The sequence below is a fragment of the Orcinus orca genome, chromosome 14, assembly GCF_937001465.1.
Source record: "Orcinus orca chromosome 14, mOrcOrc1.1, whole genome shotgun sequence".
NCBI classification, from domain to species: domain Eukaryota; kingdom Metazoa; phylum Chordata; class Mammalia; order Artiodactyla; family Delphinidae; genus Orcinus; species Orcinus orca.
The window spans coordinates 3,288,422-3,305,888 of NC_064572.1; positions in this window are offsets into that span (position 1 = coordinate 3,288,422).

The following is a 17,467-nucleotide window of genomic DNA, read 5'->3' on the forward strand; positions in this document are numbered from 1 at the left end:
GATTCCTCACCATTTTTATTGTATGGGCCCTCTACTGTGCGGCTACTCCTGCCTGCCTCACTCCCAGCCGCTTGGTGATGTGGTTCCTCTGGTTTGAGTCCACATGTGTTGGTGATGTGGTTCCTCTGGTTTGAGTCCTCATGTGCTGGTTTCCTCACCTTTCGATGGTGTGGCCCCACTGGTGTGAAGAAACTCCTGCCTGTTTCCCGTTCCCTTGGTGTTGTGGGCCCTCTGGTGAGAGTCTGTGGCTGGATGGGTTCCTCACCCTTGTGTGAGGTGGGCCCTCTGCTGTGAGGTCACTCCTGCCTGGCTCGCGTACGTCGCCTGGGCGACGTGGGCCCTCTGGTGGCAGTTGGAGCCGGCTGGTAGCCTTCTCCCCTCGGTGATGAGAGCCCTCTGGCGTCAGGTCCTAAATTCTGGGCTCCCCACATTTTCGGATTTGAGCCCAGTGGTGCGAGGACACTCCTATGAGGTTCCCATCCCCATGGGGCTGTGGGCTTTATGCTCTGAGGTCCCAACGGCAGAGTTGCTCACACTTTCATGTTGTGGGCCCTCTGGTGTCAGTTCACTCAGACCTGGATCCCATAGCCTCCGTGCTCTGGGTCGCCTGCTTGGAGGTTCCAACTGATGGATTCCTCACATTTTTATTCTATGGGTCCTCTGTTGTGATGTAACTTCTGCCTGCCTCACCCCCATCCCCTTGGTGATGTGGGCCCTCTAGTGAGAGTCTGACCGTGGCTGGGATCCTCACCCTTCGGTTAGGTGGGCCCTCTTCTGTGAGGTCTCTCCTGCCTAGCTGGCACACGTCTCCTTGGCAATGAGGGCCCTCTGGTGGCAGTTGGAGCCTACTGGGCGCCACCTGCCCTGGGTGATGAGGGCCCTCTGGGGTCAGGCCCTAACTGCTGGGTTCCCCAAGTTTTCTGATGGGCACCCAGTGTTGCGAGGATACTCCTGCCAGGGTCCCACCCCCATTGGGATGTGGGTCTTCTGCTCTGAGGTCCCAACGTCTGGGTTGCTCACAGTTTCATGATGTGGGCCCCCTGGTGTGAATTCACTCCGACCCGGATCCCATAGCCTTGCTGCTCTTGGCCATGTGCTGGGAGGTTCAAACTGCTGGATTCCTTATCTTTTTAATTCTATGGGCCCTCTCTTGTGAGGATACTCCTGCCTGCCTCACTCTCAGCCACTTGGTGATGTGGGTCCTCTGGTTGGAGGCCACATGTGCTGGCTTCCCCACCTTACGCTGGTGTGGCCCCACTCGAATGAGGACACTCCTGCCTGGTTCTGAAACTCGTGGTAATGTGGGCCCTCTGATGAGAGTCTGATCCTGGCTGGGTTCCTCACCCTTCTGTGAGGTGGGCCCTCTTCTGTGAGGTCAATCCTGCCTAGCTGGCACACGTCTCCTTGGCAACGTGGGCCTTCTCCTGGCAGTTGGTGCCTGCTGGGAGCCTCCTCCCCTTGGTGATTAGCACCCTCTTGCCTCAGGCAATAATTTGTGGGCTCCCCACACTTTCTGATATGCGCCCAGTGGTGCGAGGACACTCCTGCCAGGTTCAGATCCCCATGGGGATGTGGGCCTTCTTCTCTGAGGTCCCATGTGCTGGGTTGCTCACTGTTTCATGATGTGGGCCCTCTGGTGAGAGTCTGTGGCTGGATGGGTTCTTCACCCCTCTTTGAGGTGGGCCCTCTGCTGTGAGGTCACTCCTGCCTGGCTCGTGTACATTGCCTGGGAGACGTGGGCCCTCTGGTGGCAGTTGGAGCCGGCTGGTAGCCTTCTCCTCTCGGTGATGAGAGCCCTCTGGGGTCTGGCCCTAAATTCTGGGCTCCCCACATTTTCTGATTTGCGCCCAGTGGTGCGAGGACACTCCTGCCAGGTTCCCATCCCCATGGGGCTGTGGGCCTTATGCTCTGACGTCCCAACAGCTGTGTTACTCACAGTTTCATGTTGTGGGCCCTCTGGTGTGAGCTCATTCAGGCCTGGATCCCATAGCCTCCGTGCTCTGGGTTGCCTGCTTGGAGGTTCCAACTGATGGATTCCTCACATTACTTATTGTATGGACCCTCTGTTGAGAAGCTACTTCTGCCTGCCTCACTCCCATCCCCTTGGTGATGTGGGCCCTCTGGTGAGTCTGACCGTGGCTGGGATCCTCACCCTTCTGTGAGGTGGGCCCTCTTCTCTGAGGTCACTCCTGCCTAGCTGGCACACGTCTCCTTGGCGACGTGGGCCCTCTGGTGGCAGTTGGAGCCTGCTGGGCGCCTCCTCCCCTGGGTGATGAGGGCCCTCTGGGGTCAGGCCCTAACTGCTGGGTTCCCCAAGTTTTCTGATGGGCACCCAGTGTTGCGTGGATACTCGTGGCAGGATCCCACCCGCATTGGGTTGTGGGTCTTCTGCTCTGAGGTCTCAATGGCTGGGTTGCTCACAGTTTCATGATGTGGGCCCACTGGTGGGAGTTCACTCCGGCCTGCAACCTATAGCCTGGGTGCTCTGGGCCGCCTGCTGGGAGTTTCCAACTGCTGGTTTCCTCACCATTTTTATTGTATGGGCCCTCTGTTGTGAGGCTAATCCTGCCTGCCTCACTCCCAGCCGCTTCGTGATGTGGTTCCTCTGGTTTGAGTCCACATGTGCTGGTGATGTGGTTCCTCTGGTTTGAGTCCATATGCGCTGGTTTCCTCAGTTTTCGATGGTGTGGCCCCACTGGTGTGAAGAAACTCCTGCCTGGTACCCGTCCCCTTGGCGTTGTGGGCCCTCTGGAGAGAGTATCCCATAGCCTCGGTGCTCTGGGCTGCCTGCTCGGAGTTGCCAACCGCTGGATTCCTCACCATTTTTATTGTATGGGCCCTCTCTTTTGAGGCTACTCCTGCCTGCCTCACTCCCAGCCGCTTTGTGATGTGCTTCCTCTGGTTTGAGTCCACATGTGCTTGTTTCCTCACCTTTCGATGGTGTGGCCCCACTGGTGTGAAGAAACTCCTGCCTGGTTCCCGTCCCCTTGGTGTTGTGGGCCCTCTGGTGAGAGTCTGTGGCTGAATGGGTTCCTCACCCATCTGTGAGGTGGGCCCTCCGCTGTGAGATCACTCCAGCCTTGCTCGCGTACGTCGCCTGGGCGATGTGGGCCCTCTGGTGGCAGTTGGAGCCGGCTGGTAGCCTTCTCCCCTTGGTGATGAGAGCCCTCTGGCGTCATGCCCTAAATTCTGGGCTCCCCACATTTTCTGATTTGCGTCCAGTGGTGCGAGGACACTCCTGCCAGGTTCCCATCCCCATGGGGCTGTGGGCCTTATGCTCTGAGGTCCCTACGGCTGGGTTGCTCACATTTTCATGTTGTGGGCCCTCTGCTGTGAGTTCACTCAGGCCTGGATCCCATAGCCTCCTTGCACTCTGTCGCCTGCTTGGAGGTTCCAACTAATGGATTCCTCACATTTTTTATTCTATGGACCCTCTGTTGTGAAGCTACTTCTGCCTGCCTCACTCCCAACCCCTTGGTGATGTGGGCCCTCTGGTTAGAATATCCCATAGCCTCGGTGCTCTGGGCTGCCAGCTCGGAGTTTCCAACTGCTGGATTCCTCACCATTTTTATTGTATGGGCCCTCTGTTGTGAGGCTACTCCTGCCTGCCTCACTCCCAACTGCTTGGTGATGTGGTTCCTCTGGTTTGAGTCCACATGTGCTGGTGATGTGGTTCCTCTGGTTTGAGTCCATATGCGCTGGTTTCCTCAGTTTTCAATGGTGTGGCCCCACTGGTGTGAAGAAACTCCTGCCTGGTACCCGTCCCCTTGGCGTTGTGGGCCCTCTGGAGAGAGTATCCCATAGCCTCGGTGCTCTGGGCTGCCTGCTCGGAGTTGCCAACCGCTGGATTCCTCACCATTTTTATTGTATGGGCCCTCTACTGTGCGGCTACTCCTGCCTGCCTCACTCCCAGCCGCTTGGTAATGTGGTTCCTCTGGTTTGAGTCCACATGTGTTGGTGATGTGGTTCCTCTGGTTTGAGTCCTCATGTGCTGGTTTCCTCACCTTTCGATGGTGTGGCCCCACTGGTGTGAAGAAACTCCTGCCTGTTTCCCGTCCCCTTGGTGTTGTGGGCCCTCTGGTGAGAGTCTGTGGCTGGATGGGTTCCTCACCCTTGTGTGAGGTGGGCCCTCTGCTGTGAGGTCACTCCTGCCTGGCTCGCGTACGTCGCCTGGGCGACGTGGGCCCTCTGGTGGCAGTTGGAGCCGGCTGGTAGACTTCTCCCCTCGGTGATGAGAGCCCTCTGGCGTCAGGTCCTAAATTCTGGGCTCCCCACATTTTCGGATTTGAGCCCAGTGGTGCGAGGACACTCCTACGAGGTTCCCATCCCCATGGGGCTGTGGGCTTTATGCTCTGAGGTCCCAACGGCAGAGTTGCTCACACTTTCATGTTGTGGGCCCTCTGGTGTCAGTTCACTCAGACCTGGATCCCATAGCCTCCGTGCTCTGGGTCGCCTGCTTGGAGGTTCCAACTGATGGATTCCTCACATTTTTATTCTATGGGTCCTCTGTTGTGATGTAACTTCTGCCTGCCTCACCCCCATCCCCTTGGTGATGTGGGCCCTCTAGTGAGAGTCTGACCGTGGCTGGGATCCTCACCCTTCGGTTAGGTGGGCCCTCTTCTGTGAGGTCTCTCCTGCCTAGCTGGCACACGTCTCCTTGGCGATGAGGGCCCTCTGGTGGCAGATGGAGCCTACTGGGCGCCACCTGCCCTGGGTGATGAGGGCCCTCTGGGGTCAGGCCCTAACTGCTGGGTTCCCCAAGTTTTCTGATGGGCACCCAGTGTTGCGAGGATACTCCTGCCAGGGTCCCACCCCCATTGGGATGTGGGTCTTCTGCTCTGAGGTCCCAACGTCTGGGTTGCTCACAGTTTCATGATGTGGGCCCCCTGGTGTGAATTCACTCCGACCCGGATCCCATAGCCTTGCTGCTCTTGGCCATGTGCTGGGAGGTTCAAACTGCTGGATTCCTTATCTTTTTAATTCTATGGGCCCTCTCTTGTGAGGATACTCCTGCCTGCCTCACTCTCAGCCACTTGGTGATGTGGGTCCTCTGGTTGGAGGCCACATGTGCTGGCTTCCCCACCTTACGCTGGTGTGGCCCCACTCGAATGAGGACACTCCTGCCTGGTTCTGAAACTCGTGGTAATGTGGGCCCTCTGATGAGAGTCTGATCCTGGCTGGGTTCCTCACCCTTCTGTGAGGTGGGCCCTCTTCTGTGAGGTCAATCCTGCCTAGCTGGCACACGTCTCCTTGGCAACGTGGGCCTTCTCCTGGCAGTTGGTGCCTGCTGGGAGCCTCCTCCCCTTGGTGATTAGCACCCTCTTGCCTCAGGCAATAATTTGTGGGCTCCCCACACTTTCTGATATGCGCCCAGTGGTGCGAGGACACTCCTGCCAGGTTCAGATCCCCATGGGGATGTGGGCCTTCTTCTCTGAGGTCCCATGTGCTGGGTTGCTCACTGTTTCATGATGTGGGCCCTCTGGTGAGAGTCTGTGGCTGGATGGGTTCTTCACCCCTCTTTGAGGTGGGCACTCTGCTGTGAGGTCACTCCTGCCTGGCTCGTGTACATTGCCTGGGAGACGTGGGCCCTCTGGTGGCAGTTGGAGCCGGCTGGTAGCCTTCTCCCCTCGGTGATGAGAGCCCTCTGGGGTCTGGCCCTAAATTCTGGACTCCCCACATTTTCTGAATTGCACCCAGTGGTGCGAGGACACTCCTGCCAGGTTCCCATCCCCATGGGGCTGTGGGACTTATACTCTGAGGTCCCAACGGCTGGGTTGCTCACATTTTCATGTTGTGGGCCCTCTGGTGTGAGTTCACTCAGGCCTGGATCCCATAGCCTCCGTGCTCTGGGTCGCCTGCTTGGAGGTTCCAACTGATGGATTCCTCACATTTTTTATTCTATGTACCCTCTGTTGTGAAGGTACTTCTGCCTGCCTCACTCCCAACCCCTTGTTGATGTGGGCCCTCTGGTGAGAGTCTGACCATGGCTGGGATCCTCACCCTTCTGTGAGGTGGGCCCTCTTCTGTGAGGTCACTCCTGCCTAGCTGGCACACGTCTCCTTGGCGACATGGGCCCTCTGGTGGCAGTTGGAGCCTGCTGGGCACCTCTTCCCCTGGGTGATGAGGGCCCTCTGGGGTCAGGCCCTAACTGCTTGGTTCCCCAAGTTTTCTGATGGGCTCCCAATGTTGCGAGGATACTCCTGACAGGTTCCCATCCCCATGGGGATGTGGGCCCTCTGCTCTGAGTTCCCATGTGCTGGGTTGCTCACAGTTTCATGATGTGGGCCCACTGGTGTGAGTTCACTCCGGCCTGGATCCCATAGCCTTGCTGCTCTGGACCATGTGCTGGGAGGTCCAACTGCTGGATTCCTTATCTTTTTTATTCTATGGGCCCTCTCTTGTGAGGCTACTCCTGCCTGACTCACTCTCAGCCACTTGGTGATGTGGGGCCTCTGGTTGGAGGCCACATGTGCTGGGTACCTCTCCATACGCTGGTGTGGCCCCACTGGAGTGAGGACACTCCTGCCTGGTTCCGAACCTCGTGCTAATGTGGGTCCTATGGTGAGAGTCTGATCCTGGCTGGGTTCCTCACCCTTCTGTGAGTTGGGACCTCTTCTGTGAGGTCACTCCTGCCTAGCTGGCACACGTCTCCTTGTCGACGTGGGCCCTCTCCTGGCAGTTGGAGCCTGCTGGGCGCCTGCTCCCCTGGGTTATGAGGGCCCTCCTGGGTCAGGCGCTAACTGCTGGGTTCCCCAAGTTTTCTGATGGGCACCCAGTGTTGCGAGGATACTCCTGCCAAGGTCCCACCCCCATTGGAATGTGGGTCCTCTGCTCTGAAGTCCCAACAGCTGGGTTGCTCACAGTTTCATGACGTGGGCCCACTGGTGTGAGTTCACTCCAGCCTGGATCCCATAGCCTTGCTGTTCTGGGCCATGGGCTGGGAGTTTCCAACTGCTGGATTCCTTATCTTTTTTATTCTATGTGTTCTTTTTTGTGAGACTACTCCTGCCTGCCTCACTCTCAGCCACTTGGTGATGTGGGTCTTCTGGTTTGAGGCCACATGTGCTGGGTTCCTCACTTTACGCTGGTGTGGCCCCACTGGAGTGAGGACCCTCCTGCCTGGTTCTGAACCTTGTGGTAATGTGGGCCCTCTGGTGAGAGTCTGATCCTGGCTGGGTTCCTCACTCTCTGTGAGGTGGGCCCTCTTCTGTGAGGTCACTCCTGCCTAGCTGGCACACGGCTCCTTGGTGACGTGGGCCCTCTCCTGGCAGTTGGTGCCTGCTGGGAGCCTCCTCCCCTTGGTGATTAGCGCCCATTGGCCTCAGACAATAATTTCTGGGCTCCCCACACTTTCTGATGTGTGCCCAGTGGTGCGAGGACACTCCTGCCAGGTTCCGATCCCAATGGGGATTTGAGCCTTCTGCTCTGAGGTCCAATGTGCCTGGTTGCTCACAGTTTCATGATGTGGGCCCTCTGGTGTGAGTTCACTCCGGCCTGCATCCCATAGCCTCGGTGCACTGGGACGCCTGCTGGAGTTGCCAACTGCTGGATTCCTCATCATTTTTATTGTATGGGCCCTCTGTTGTGAGGCTACTCCTGCCTGCCTCACTCCCAGCCACTTGGTGATGTAGTTCCTCTGGTTTGAGTCCACATGTGCTGGTTTCCTCACCTTTCGATGGTGTGGCCCCACTGGTGTATAGAAACTCCTGCCTGGTTCCCGTCCCCTTGGTGTTGTGGGCCCTCTGGTGAGTCTGTAGCTGGATGGGTTCCTCACCCTTCTGTGAGGTGGGCCCTCTGCTGTGAGGTCACTCCTGCCTGGCTCGCGTACGTCGCCTGGGAGACGTGGGCCCTCTGGTGGCAGTTGGAGCCGGCTGGTAGCCTTCTCCCCTCGGTGATGAGAGCCATCTGGCGTCAGACCCTCAATTCTGGGCTCCCCACATTCTCTGATTTGCGCCCAGTGGTGTGAGGACACTCCTGCCAGGTTCCCATCCCCATGGGGCTATGGGCCTTATGCTCTGTGGTTCCAACGGCTGGGTTGCTCACATTTTCATGTTGTGGGCCCTCTGGTGTGAGTTCACTCACGCTTGCATCCCATAGCCTCCGTGCTCTCAGTCGCCTGCTTGGAGGTTCCAACTGATGGATTCCTCACATTTTTTATTCTATGGACCCTCTGTTGTGAAGCGACTTCTGCCTGCCTCACTCCCATCCCCTTGGTGATGTGGGCCCTCTGGTGAGTGTCTGACCGTGGCTGGGACCCTCACCCTTCTGTGAGGTGGGCCCTCTTTTGTGAGGTCACTCATGCCTAGCTGGCACACGTCTCCTTGGTGACGTGGGCCCTCTGGTGGCAGTTGGAGCCTGCTGGACGCCTCCTCCCCTGGGTGATGAGGGCCCTCTGCGGTCAGGCCCTAACTGCTGGGTTCCCCAATTTTCTGATGGGCACCTAGTGTTGCGAGGATACTGCTGCCAGGGTCCCACCCCCATTGGGATGTGGGTCTTCTGCTCTGAGTTCGCAGCAGCTGGGCTTGCTCATAGTTTCATGATGTGGGCCCACTGGTGTGAGTTCACGCCGGCCTGTATCCCATAGCCTTGCTGCTCTGGGCCATGTGTTGGGAGTTTCCAACTGCTGGATTCCTTATCGTTTTTATTCTATGGGCCCACTCTTGTGAGGCTATTCCTGCCTGCCTCACTCTCAGCCACTTGCTGATGTGGGTCCTCTGGTTGGAGGCCACATGTGCTGGGTTCCTCACCTTACGCTGGTGTGGCCCCACTGAAGTGAGGACACTCCTGCCTGGTTCCGCACTTCGTGGTAATGTGGGCGCTCTGGTTAGAGTCTGATCCTGGCTGGGTTCCTCACCCTTCTGTGAGGTGGGCCCTCTTCTGTGAGGTCACTCCTGCCTAGCTGGCACACGGCTCCTTGGCGACGTGGGCCCTCTCCTGGCAGTTGGTGCCTGCTGGGAGACTCCTCCCCTTGGTGATTAGCCCACATTGGTCTCAGACAATAATTTCTGGGCTCCCCAAACTTTCTGATGTGCGCCCAGTGGTGCGAGGACACTCCTGCCAGGTTCCGATCCCAATGGGGATGTGGGTCTTCTGCTCTGAGGTCCCATGTGCTGGGTTGCTCACAGTTTCATGATGTGGGCCCTCTGGTGTGAGTTCACTCCGGCCTGCATCCCATAGCCTCGGTGCTCTGGGCCGCCTGCTGGGAGTTTCCAGCTGCTGGATTCCTCACCATTTTTATTGTATGGGCCCTCTGTTGTGAGTCTACTCCTGGTTCCTCACTCCCAGCCACTTGGTGATGTGGTTCCTCTGATTTGAGTCCACATGTGCTGGTTTCCTCACCTTTCGAAGGTGTGGCCCCACTGGTGTGAAGAAACTCCTGCCTGGTTCCTGTCCCGTTGGTGTTGTGGGCCCTCCGGTGAGAGGCTGTGGCTTGATGGGTTCCTCACCCTTCTGTGAGGTGGGCCCTCTGATGAGAGGTCACTCCTGCCTGGCTCGCGTACATCGCCTGGCGACGTAGGCCCTCTGGTGGCAGTTGGAGCCGGCTGGTGGACTTCTCCCCTTGGTGATGAGAGCCCTCTGGCGTCAGGCCCTAAATTCTGGGCTCCCCACATTTTCTGATTTGCGCCCAGTGGTGCGAGGACACTCCTGCCAGGTTTCCATCCACAAGGGGCTGTGGGCCTTATGCTCTGTGGTCCCAACGGCTTGGTTACTCACAGTTTCATGTTGTGGGCTCTCTAGTGAGAGTTCACTCCGGCCTGCATCCCATAGGCTCGGTGCTCTGGGCCGCCTGCTGGGAGTTTCCAACTGCTGGATTCCTCACCATTTTTATTGTATGGGCCCTCTCTTTTGAGGCTACTCCTGCCTGCCTCACTCCCAGCCGCTTTGTGATGTGCTTCCTCTGGTTTGAGTCCACATGTGCTTGTTTCCTCACCTTTCGATGGTGTGGCCCCACTGGTGTGAAGAAACTCCTGCCTGGTTCCCGTCCCCTTGGTGTTGTGGGCCCTCTGGTGAGAGTCTGTGGCTGAATGGGTTCCTCACCCATCTGTGAGGTGGGCCCTCCGCTGTGAGATCACTCCAGCCTTGCTCGCGTACGTCGCCTGGGCGATGTGGGCCCTCTGGTGGCAGTTGGAGCCGGCTGGTAGCCTTCTCCCCTTGGTGATGAGAGCCCTCTGGCGTCATGCCCTAAATTCTGGGCTCCCCACATTTTCTGATTTGCGTCCAGTGGTGCGAGGACACTCCTGCCAGGTTCCCATCCCCATGGGGCTGTGGGCCTTATGCTCTGAGGTCCCTACGGCTGGGTTGCTCACATTTTCATGTTGTGGGCCCTCTGCTGTGAGTTCACTCAGGCCTGGATCCCATAGCCTCCTTGCACTCTGTCGCCTGCTTGGAGGTTCCAACTAATGGATTCCTCACATTTTTTATTCTATGGACCCTCTGTTGTGAAGCTACTTCTGCCTGCCTCACTCCCAACCCCTTGGTGATATGGGCCCTCTGGTTAGAATATCCCATAGCCTCGGTGCTCTGGGCTGCCTGCTCGGAGTTTCCAACTGCTGGATTCCTCACCATTTTTATTGTATGGGCCCTCTGTTGTGAGGCTACTCCTGCCTGCCTCACTCCCAGCTGCTTGGTGATGTGGTTCCTCTGGTTTGAGTCCACATGTGCTGGTGATGTGGTTCCTCTGGTTTGAGTCCATATGCGCTGGTTTCCTCAGTTTTCGATGGTGTGGCCCCACTGGTGTGAAGAAACTCCTGCCTGGTACCCGTCCCCTTGGCGTTGTGGGCCCTCTGGAGAGAGTATCCCATAGCCTCGGTGCTCTGGGCTGCCTGCTCGGAGTTGCCAACCGCTGGATTCCTCACCATTTTTATTGTATGGGCCCTCTACTGTGCGGCTACTCCTGCCTGCCTCACTCCCAGCCGCTTGGTGATGTGGTTCCTCTGGTTTGAGTCCACATGTGTTGGTGATGTGGTTCCTCTGGTTTGAGTCCTCATGTGCTGGTTTCCTCACCTTTCGATGGTGTGGCCCCACTGGTGTGAAGAAACTCCTGCCTGTTTCCCGTCCCCTTGGTGTTGTGGGCCCTCTGGTGAGAGTCTGTGGCTGGATGGGTTCCTCACCCTTGTGTGAGGTGGGCCCTCTGCTGTGAGGTCACTCCTGCCTGGCTCGCGTACGTCGCCTGGGCGACGTGGGCCCTCTGGTGGCAGTTGGAGCCGGCTGGTAGCCTTCTCCCCTCGGTGATGAGAGCCCTCTGGCGTCAGGTCCTAAATTCTGGGCTCCCCACATTTTCGGATTTGAGCCCAGTGGTGCGAGGACACTCCTACGAGGTTCCCATCCCCATGGGGCTGTGGGCTTTATGCTCTGAGGTCCCAACGGCAGAGTTGCTCACACTTTCATGTTGTGGGCCCTCTGGTGTCAGTTCACTCAGACCTGGATCCCATAGCCTCCGTGCTCTGGGTCGCCTGCTTGGAGGTTCCAACTGATGGATTCCTCACATTTTTATTCTATGGGTCCTCTGTTGTGATGTAACTTCTGCCTGCCTCACCCCCATCCCCTTGGTGATGTGGGCCCTCTAGTGAGAGTCTGACCGTGGCTGGGATCCTCACCCTTCGGTGAGGTGGGCCCTCTTCTGTGAGGTCTCTCCTGCCTAGCTGGCACACGTCTCCTTGGCGATGAGGGCCCTCTGGTGGCAGTTGGAGCCTACTGGGCGCCACCTGCCCTGGGTGATGAGGGCCCTCTGGGGTCAGGCCCTAACTGCTGGGTTCCCCAAGTTTTCTGATGGGCACCCAGTGTTGCGAGGATACTCCTGCCAGGGTCCCACCCCCATTGGGATGTGGGTCTTCTGCTCTGAGGTCCCAACGTCTGGGTTGCTCACAGTTTCATGATGTGGGCCCCCTGGTGTGAATTCACTCCGACCCGGATCCCATAGCCTTGCTGCTCTTGGCCATGTGCTGGGAGGTTCAAACTGCTGGATTCCTTATCTTTTTAATTCTATGGGCCCTCTCTTGTGAGGATACTCCTGCCTGCCTCACTCTCAGCCACTTGGTGATGTGGGTCCTCTGGTTGGAGGCCACATGTGCTGGCTTCCCCACCTTACGCTGGTGTGGCCCCACTCGAATGAGGACACTCCTGCCTGGTTCTGAAACTCGTGGTAATGTGGGCCCTCTGATGAGAGTCTGATCCTGGCTGGGTTCCTCACCCTTCTGTGAGGTGGGCCCTCTTCTGTGAGGTCAATCCTGCCTAGCTGGCACACGTCTCCTTGGCAACGTGGGCCTTCTCCTGGCAGTTGGTGCCTGCTGGGAGCCTCCTCCCCTTGGTGATTAGCACCCTCTTGCCTCAGGCAATAATTTGTGGGCTCCCCACACTTTCTGATATGCGCCCAGTGGTGCGAGGACACTCCTGCCAGGTTCAGATCCCCATGGGGATGTGGGCCTTCTTCTCTGAGGTCCCATGTGCTGGGTTGCTCACTGTTTCATGATGTGGGCCCTCTGGTGAGAGTCTGTGGCTGGATGGGTTCTTCACCCCTCTTTGAGGTGGGCCCTCTGCTGTGAGGTCACTCCTGCCTGGCTCGTGTACATTGCCTGGGAGACGTGGGCCCTCTGGTGGCAGTTGGAGCCGGCTGGTAGCCTTCTCCCCTCGGTGATGAGAGCCCTCTGGGGTCTGGCCCTAAATTCTGGGCTCCCCACATTTTCTGATTTGCGCCCAGTGGTGCGAGGACACTCCTGCCAGGTTCCCATCCCCATGGGGCTGTGGGCCTTATGCTCTGACGTCCCAACAGCTGTGTTACTCACAGTTTCATGTTGTGGGCCCTCTGGTGTGAGCTCATTCAGGCCTGGATCCCATAGCCTCCGTGCTCTGGGTTGCCTGCTTGGAGGTTCCAACTGATGGATTCCTCACATTACTTATTGTATGGACCCTCTGTTGAGAAGCTACTTCTGCCTGCCTCACTCCCATCCCCTTGGTGATGTGGGCCCTCTGGTGAGTCTGACCGTGGCTGGGATCCTCACCCTTCTGTGAGGTGGGCCCTCTTCTCTGAGGTCACTCCTGCCTAGCTGGCACACGTCTCCTTGGCGACGTGGGCCCTCTGGTGGCAGTTGGAGCCTGCTGGGCGCCTCCTCCCCTGGGTGATGAGGGCCCTCTGGGGTCAGGCCCTAACTGCTGGGTTCCCCAAGTTTTCTGATGGGCACCCAGTGTTGCGTGGATACTCGTGGCAGGATCCCACCCGCATTGGGTTGTGGGTCTTCTGCTCTGAGGTCTCAATGGCTGGGTTGCTCACAGTTTCATGATGTGGGCCCACTGGTGGGAGTTCACTCCGGCCTGCAACCTATAGCCTGGGTGCTCTGGGCCGCCTGCTGGGAGTTTCCAACTGCTGGTTTCCTCACCATTTTTATTGTATGGGCCCTCTGTTGTGAGGCTACTCCTGCCTGCCTCACTCCCAGCCGCTTCGTGATGTGGTTCCTCTGGTTTGAGTCCACATGTGCTGGTGATGTGGTTCCTCTGGTTTGAGTCCATATGCGCTGGTTTCCTCAGTTTTCGATGGTGTGGCCCCACTGGTGTGAAGAAACTCCTGCCTGGTACCCGTCCCCTTGGCGTTGTGGGCCCTCTGGAGAGAGTATCCCATAGCCTCGGTGCTCTGGGCTGCCTGCTCGGAGTTGCCAACCGCTGGATTCCTCACCATTTTTATTGTATGGGCCCTCTACTGTGCGGCTACTCCTGCCTGCCTCACTCCCAGCCGCTTGGTGATGTGGTTCCTCTGGTTTGAGTCCACATGTGTTGGTGATGTGGTTCCTCTGGTTTGAGTCCTCATGTGCTGGTTTCCTCACCTTTCGATGGTGTGGCCCCACTGGTGTGAAGAAACTCCTGCCTGTTTCCCGTCCCCTTGGTGTTGTGGGCCCTCTGGTGAGAGTCTGTGGCTGGATGGGTTCCTCACCCTTGTGTGAGGTGGGCCCTCTGCTGTGAGGTCACTCCTGCCTGGCTCGCGTACGTCGCCTGGGCGACGTGGGCCCTCTGGTGGCAGTTGGAGCCGGCTGGTAGCCTTCTCCCCTCGGTGATGAGAGCCCTCTGGCGTCAGGTCCTAAATTCTGGGCTCCCCACATTTTCGGATTTGAGCCCAGTGGTGCGAGGACACTCCTACGAGCTTCCCATCCCCATGGGGCTGTGGGCTTTATGCTCTGAGGTCCCAACGGCAGAGTTGCTCACACTTTCATGTTGTGGGCCCTCTGGTGTCAGTTCACTCAGACCTGGATCCCATAGCCTCCGTGCTCTGGGTCGCCTGCTTGGAGGTTCCAACTGATGGATTCCTCACATTTTTATTCTATGGGTCCTCTGTTGTGATGTAACTTCTGCCTGCCTCACCCCCATCCCCTTGGTGATGTGGGCCCTCTAGTGAGAGTCTGACCGTGGCTGGGATCCTCACCCTTCGGTGAGGTGGGCCCTCTTCTGTGAGGTCTCTCCTGCCTAGCTGGCACACGTCTCCTTGGCGATGAGGGCCCTCTGGTGGCAGTTGGAGCCTACTGGGCGCCACCTGCCCTGGGTGATGAGGGCCCTCTGGGGTCAGGCCCTAACTGCTGGGTTCCCCAAGTTTTCTGATGGGCACCCAGTGTTGCGAGGATACTCCTGCCAGGGTCCCACCCCCATTGGGATGTGGGTCTTCTGCTCTGAGGTCCCAACGTCTGGGTTGCTCACAGTTTCATGATGTGGGCCCCCTGGTGTGAATTCACTCCGACCCGGATCCCATAGCCTTGCTGCTCTTGGCCATGTGCTGGGAGGTTCAAACTGCTGGATTCCTTATCTTTTTAATTCTATGGGCCCTCTCTTGTGAGGATACTCCTGCCTGCCTCACTCTCAGCCACTTGGTGATGTGGGTCCTCTGGTTGGAGGCCACATGTGCTGGCTTCCCCACCTTACGCTGGTGTGGCCCCACTCGAATGAGGACACTCCTGCCTGGTTCTGAAACTCGTGGTAATGTGGGCCCTCTGATGAGAGTCTGATCCTGGCTGGGTTCCTCACCCTTCTGTGAGGTGGGCCCTCTTCTGTGAGGTCAATCCTGCCTAGCTGGCACACGTCTCCTTGGCAACGTGGGCCTTCTCCTGGCAGTTGGTGCCTGCTGGGAGCCTCCTCCCCTTGGTGATTAGCACCCTCTTGCCTCAGGCAATAATTTGTGGGCTCCCCACACTTTCTGATATGCGCCCAGTGGTGCAAGGACACTCCTGCCAGGTTCAGATCCCCATGGGGATGTGGGCCTTCTTCTCTGAGGTCCCATGTGCTGGGTTGCTCACTGTTTCATGATGTGGGCCCTCTGGTGAGAGTCTGTGGCTGGATGGGTTCTTCACCCCTCTTTGAGGTGGGCCCTCTGCTGTGAGGTCATTCCTGCCTGGCTCGTGTACATTGCCTGGGAGACGTGGGCCCTCTGGTGGCAGTTGGAGCCGGCTGGTAGCCTTCTCCCCTCGGTGATGAGAGCCCTCTGGGGTCTGGCCCTAAATTCTGGGCTCCCCACATTTTCTGATTTGCGCCCAGTGGTGCGAGGACACTCCTGCCAGGTTCCCATCCCCATGGGGCTGTGGGCCTTATGCTCTGACGTCCCAACAGCTGTGTTACTCACAGTTTCATGTTGTGGGCCCTCTGGTGTGAGCTCATTCAGGCCTGGATCCCATAGCCTCCGTGCTCTGGGTTGCCTGCTTGGAGGTTCCAACTGATGGATTCCTCACATTACTTATTGTATGGACCCTCTGTTGAGAAGCTACTTCTGCCTGCCTCACTCCCATCCCCTTGGTGATGTGGGCCCTCTGGTGAGTCTGACCGTGGCTGGGATCCTCACCCTTCTGTGAGGTGGGCCCTCTTCTCTGAGGTCACTCCTGCCTAGCTGGCACACGTCTCCTTGGCGACGTGGGCCCTCTGGTGGCAGTTGGAGCCTGCTGGGCGCCTCCTCCCCTGGGTGATGAGGGCCCTCTGGGGTCAGGCCCTAACTGCTGGGTTCCCCAAGTTTTCTGATGGGCACCCAGTGTTGCGTGGATACTCGTGGCAGGATCCCACCCGCATTGGGTTGTGGGTCTTCTGCTCTGAGGTCTCAATGGCTGGGTTGCTCACAGTTTCATGATGTGGGCCCACTGGTGGGAGTTCACTCCGGCCTGCAACCTATAGCCTGGGTGCTCTGGGCCGCCTGCTGGGAGTTTCCAACTGCTGGTTTCCTCACCATTTTTATTGTATGGGCCCTCTGTTGTGAGGCTACTCCTGCCTGCCTCACTCCCAGCCGCTTCGTGATGTGGTTCCTCTGGTTTGAGTCCACATGTGCTGGTGATGTGGTTCCTCTGGTTTGAGTCCATATGCGCTGGTTTCCTCAGTTTTCGATGGTGTGGCCCCACTGGTGTGAAGAAACTCCTGCCTGGTACCCGTCCCCTTGGCGTTGTGGGCCCTCTGGAGAGAGTATCCCATAGCCTCGGTGCTCTGGGCTGCCTGCTCGGAGTTTCCAACTGCTGGATTCCTCACCATTTTTATTGTATGGGCCCTCTGTTGTGAGGCTACTCCTGCCTGCCTCACTCCCAGCCGCTTGGTGATGAGGTTCCTCTGGTTTGAATCCACATGTGCTGATTTCCTCACCTTTCGATGGTGTGGCCCTACTGGTGTGAAGAAACTCCTGCCTGGTTCCCGTCCCCTTGGTGTTGTGGGCCCTCTGGTGAGATTCTGTGGCTGGATGGGTTCCTCACCCTTGTGTGAGGTGGGCCCTCTGCTGTGAGGTCACTCCTGCCTGGCTCATGTACATCGCCTGGGCGACGTGGGGCCTCTGGTGGCAGTTGGAGCCGGCTGGTAGCCTTCTCCCCTCGGTGATGAGAGCCCTCTGGCATCAGGCCCTAAATTCTGGACTCCCCACATTTTCTGAATTGCACCCAGTGGTGCGAGGACACTCCTGCCAGGTTCCCATCCCCATGGGGCTGTGGGACTTATACTCTGAGGTCCCAACGGCTGGGTTGCTCACATTTTCATGTTGTGGGCCCTCTGGTGTGAGTTCACTCAGGCCTGGATCCCATAGCCTCCGTGCTCTGGGTCGCCTGCTTGGAGGTTCCAACTGATGGATTCCTCACATTTTTTATTCTATGTACCCTCTGTTGTGAAGGTACTTCTGCCTGCCTCACTCCCAACCCCTTGTTGATGTGGGCCCTCTGGTGAGAGTCTGACCATGGCTGGGATCCTCACCCTTCTGTGAGGTGGGCCCTCTTCTGTGAGGTCACTCCTGCCTAGCTGGCACACGTCTCCTTGGCGACATGGGCCCTCTGGTGGCAGTTGGAGCCTGCTGGGCACCTCTTCCCCTGGGTGATGAGGGCCCTCTGGGGTCAGGCCCTAACTGCTTGGTTCCCCAAGTTTTCTGATGGGCTCCCAATGTTGCGAGGATACTCCTGACAGGGTCCCACCCTCATTGGGATGTGGGTCTTCTGCTCTGAGGTCCCAACGGCTGGGTTGCTCACAGTTTCATGATGTGAGC